The sequence below is a fragment of the Zalophus californianus genome, chromosome 14 (genome assembly GCF_009762305.2).
Source record: "Zalophus californianus isolate mZalCal1 chromosome 14, mZalCal1.pri.v2, whole genome shotgun sequence".
Taxonomy (NCBI): domain Eukaryota; kingdom Metazoa; phylum Chordata; class Mammalia; order Carnivora; family Otariidae; genus Zalophus; species Zalophus californianus.
This window is the reverse complement of record NC_045608.1, coordinates 17,057,544-17,062,190: the sequence shown is the minus strand read 5'-3', so window position 1 is coordinate 17,062,190 and position 4,647 is coordinate 17,057,544. Positions and strand designations below refer to the sequence as shown.

The window sequence follows — 4,647 nt, the reverse complement described above, 5'->3', positions numbered from 1 at the left end:
AGGCCTTATCAGATGCATGATTTGCAAATATTTTCTTCCATTCTATAGCCTGTATTAGACCTTTCTTGATGGTGTTCTTTGAAGCATGAAAGATTTTAATTTTGATAAAGTCCTATTATTTTTCCTTTTGTTGCTTGTGGCTTTGGGCACCATATGCAAGAATTCACAGCCAAATCCAAGACCATGAAGATTTTTACCCATATGAAGATTTAAGTTTTTCTTTGGAGATCTATATAGTTTAGCTCTTATGTGTAAGTCTTTGATCTATTTTTGATTTAAGGTCTATTTGGTGTGATTTTAGCATAGCCACTCCTGCTCTTATTATTTGCACAGAATATATTTTTCCATCCTTTCATTTTCAACCTGGATTGAATTCACTGATCCAAAGGCACAAGGTGGATGGATGGATTTAAGAAACAAGATGCAACCATATGCTGCCAGACAAGAGACTCACCTCCGCTTTAAGGACAGACACAGTCTTAAATGAAGGGATGGAAAAAGATATCCCATGCAAGTGGAAACCAAAAACAGTGGGGAGTGCTATACATTTACCAGACAAAATGGACCTTAAACTGATGAGAACAGGTATTACACTTGCTCATGGCCAAAAAGCTGAGAAGCAATAGACAAAATAAACTTGAAACCAAAAAATGTTAACAAGAGACAAAGACAGATATTATACAATGAATAAGGGTCAATTTATCAAGGAGATATAACAGCTCTAACTATACACACATCCAACATCAGAGCACCTAAATATATTAAGCAAATATTAACAGATCTGAAGGGAGAAATAGACAATAAAATAATAGTAGGGGACCTCAGTACCCCCACTTTCAGCAATGGATAGATCATCCAGACAGAAAATCAACAAGGAAAAATTGGACTTGAGCCATACTTTAGACTATGTGGACCTAATAGCCATTTATAGAATATTCCAGCCCAGCAAAACAGAATACACGTTCTTCCCAAGTGGACACAGAACGTTATCTGGCATAGACTATGGGATAAGATACAAAATAAGTCTTCACAAAGTTAAGAAGACCAAAATCATACCAGGTATCCTTTCTGACCACAATGATACAAAACTAGAAACCAGCAAAAAGAAAGCAGAGGAAATCTGTAAATGTGTAGAACTTAAACAACACACTCCTGAACAACCAATGGGTCAAAGAAGAAAGCAAGGGGTACCTGGCTGGCTCAGTCGGAAGAGCATGAGGCTCTTGATCCCGGGGTCATGAGTTTGAGCACTGCACTGGATATAGAGACTATTTAAAATGAATAAATAAATTAAAACCTAAAACAAAGAAGAAAATAGGTTTCAAACAACCTAACTTTATTATCCCAAGGGAACCAAGCCCAAAGTTAACAGAAGAAAGGTAAGAACAAAGATCAGAATGGAAATAAAAGAAATCGAGACCAGAAGGACAATAAAAAAGATCAATGAACCTAAGAGCTGGTTTTTCAAAAAGATAAAGCAGGGGCACCTGGCTGGCTTAGTCAATAGAGCATGTGACTATCTTGATCATGGGGTCATGAGTTCGAGCCCCATGTTGGGCATAGAGATTACATACATAAACAAACAAAAAATATATGTATAGGCACCTGGGCGGTGCAGTTGGTTAGGCATCCAACTCTTGGTTCCAGCTCAGGTCATGATCTCAGGGTGGTGAGATCAAGCCCTGTGTCAGGCCCTGTGCCAGGCTCTGAGCTCAGCATAGAGTCTGCTTGAGATTCTCTCTCCTCTCTCTGCCCCTCCCGCTTATGCTCACTCTCTCTCTCTAAAAACAAATAAATCTTTAAAATGTATATATAGTTCTAAAAGATAAGACAAAATTGGCAAACCTTTAGCTTCTGATACTACAGAAATGCACGTGATCAGAAAATACTCTTATAGGGCGTCTGGCTCAGTCGGTTAAGCACCTACCTTCAGAAGCTCAGGTCATGATCCCAGGATCCCCGGATCCAGTCCCGCATCAGACTCCCCGCTCAGTGGGGAGTCTGCTTCTCCCTCAGACCCTCCCCCCTCTCATGATCTCTCTCTCTCATTCTCTCTCAAATAAATAAAGTCTTTAAAAAAAAGAAAGAAAGCACTACTATAAACAATTATATGCCACCAAATTGGATAACTTAGAAGAAATAGATAAATTTCTAGAAGCATAAAACTTACCAAGGATGAATCAAAAGGAATAGAAAATATGAATAGGTGCCAATGCATTACACACTAATACTCTATAATGAACAGTGGGCACTGGCCCAAATGTCCCACGCTGGTCGTCACCTTTGAGTCACTCCACATGTTTTTCCTTCTGCCTTACAGGGTCTGCCACTTCGCAGCAATAGGTCCTGGGCAAGCTTCCCAGGCTCATTGACCTCAACCATCTCACATACAGAATGGGAAACACATTGGTTGTAATGCTTACCTCACAAGGTCATCACAAGGATCAGATGATGTGGAAAAGCAATTTATAAACTGTAAAGTCTTGTGCCCACATGAAGTAAGAGTATAAAACAATGGATGCCAGGAGGTTAAGACAGGGAGGGAACTTACAGAACTAACTGGTGTGCAAAAACAGTAGATGTGATTTTTGTTCTGCATTCTGGTGAGAGAGGCTTTATAAAAGTGCAAATGAATTAATAGAGCAAAACTGGGGTAAGGAATAGGAAAGAAGATCATTGGGAAGGGGAGGCCTGAATGCCTCTGGATCCTCTGAAGTCTGGAGAGAGGAAAGTGCTTGTTTGTTATCCAGCAGAGAGCAATTCTTGGAAGCGAGCTAAGGCAATTTTTGCTTGACCCAGACAGATTCAAATCTTGCCTCTGCCATTTTGACATTAGGACTCAGTTTCCTCACCCGTAAAGTGGACCTAATAATGGTACCAACTAAGTATTACTGAGATGCTTAAATTCATAAATTTTTTGTCATTCAAAAAGATTTTTTTTTTTAAGATTTCTTAGAGAGAGAGAGCACAAGCAGGGGGAGCGGCAGGCAGAGGGAGAGGGAGAAGCAGGCTCCCCGCTGAGCAGGGAGCCCAATGTGAAGCTCGATCCCAGGACCCTGGGATCATGGTCTGAGCTAAGGCAGATGCTTCACCGACTGAGCCACCCAGACGCCCCTCAAAAAGATTTCTTAATAACATGGCATTATAACCAAAGTATGAAATAAATGTACATGAGTTTATATTGGTATAAATAAATGAACAAACACACAAATGGGGGAGAAGAAGCAAATTTTCCTTTAAAAGAATTCCAGATAATAGACGCCCCAGGTCAGGAGGTGAAGTTGAATCCTCCCCATCCCCTACCTCAAGGGTGGGCTAGAATTAGAACATGCTTCCAACTAACAGAGGGAAACAGTGACAGTGCAGCAGACTGGCACCCAGAGCCTTAAACTGAGTGACAGAAGTCAGCAGTAATGTCATGTGAATCTCACCAGCTATGATGAGATGAGAAGGCACAGAAGCACTTCACCTCTGTGGTATTCTTTCCAAAACTCCATACCCCCAGCCTACTCATGAGAAGAACATCAGACAAATCCAAACTGAGGTTCATTCTTACAAAACAGCTAGCCAGCAAGTACCCTTCAAAACTGTCAAGGTCATGAAAAACAAGAATGAGAAACGGGGCGCCTGGGTGGCTCAGTCGTTAAGCGTCTGCCTTCGGCTCAGGTCATGATCCCAGGGTCCTGGGACCGAGCCCCGCATCGGGCTCCCTGCTCAGCGGGAAGCCTGCTTCTCCCTCTCCCACTCCCCCTACTTGTGTTCCTGCTCTCGCTATGTCTCTCTCTGTCAAATAAATAAAATCTTAAAAAAAAAAAAAAAAAAGAATGAGAAACTGTCTCAGACCAGAAGACATTGGGTAAATGTGACAACTAAATGCAGCGTGGTGTCCTAAGGTTGTGTGTCCCTCACTGGGAAAGGACAGTAAAGGGGAAACTGGCAAAATCAAGTCCGGAGTTTAGCTCATGGAACTAAAACAACATTGTTTTCTTTGCTGTGACAAGTGTCCCATGGTCATGTGAGGTGGTAGCAATAGGAGAACCTAGGAAGGGGCTCTGTAGGAGCTCCCTGTGCCACCCCTGCAACTTTCCTGCAATTTTAAAATTGTTTCAAGACCGTTTATTTGAAAGAAAACAAAAAGAAAGAATCTTCCTTTTTTTTAGAATTTTTTTTTAAGATTTTACTTATTTAGTTGAGAGAGACAGAGACAGCAGGAGAGAGCAGGAGCCAGGAGGAAAGGGAGAAGCGGGCTCCCCGCTCAGGCGGGGCTCGATCCCAGGACCCCAGGACCATGACCTGAGCCAAAGGCAGGTGCTTAACCGACTGAGCCACCCAGGCGCCCAAGAATCTTTCTTGAAAACACCTGTTTATGGCTGTGACAGTGTTGGGACTGGGGACCCAGCATTGAGACAGATGTGGTCCCTCATCTGGAATCTACAATGAGTGAGGATCCAAGAACAGGTAAGAAAAATGTGATATATAAAAAGGAATACTGGGGATGCCTGGGTGGCTCAGCTGGTTAAACATCTGACTTTGGCTCAGGTCGTGATCTCAGGGTCCTGGGATCGAGCCCCATGTCGGGCTCTCCGCTTGGAGTGGGGGGTCTGGTTGTCCTTCTGCCCCTTCCCCCACTCCTGCTCTTTCTCTCTC

The 4,647-nt window shown here is 42.6% G+C and overlaps 1 pseudogene; it reads right to left on the bottom strand.

Moving 5' to 3' along the window:
• Nucleotides 1-444: 444 nt before the first annotated feature.
• LOC113913432 lies at nucleotides 445-624 on the bottom strand (annotated as a pseudogene).
• Between the last annotated feature and the right edge of the window lie 4,023 nt (nucleotides 625-4,647).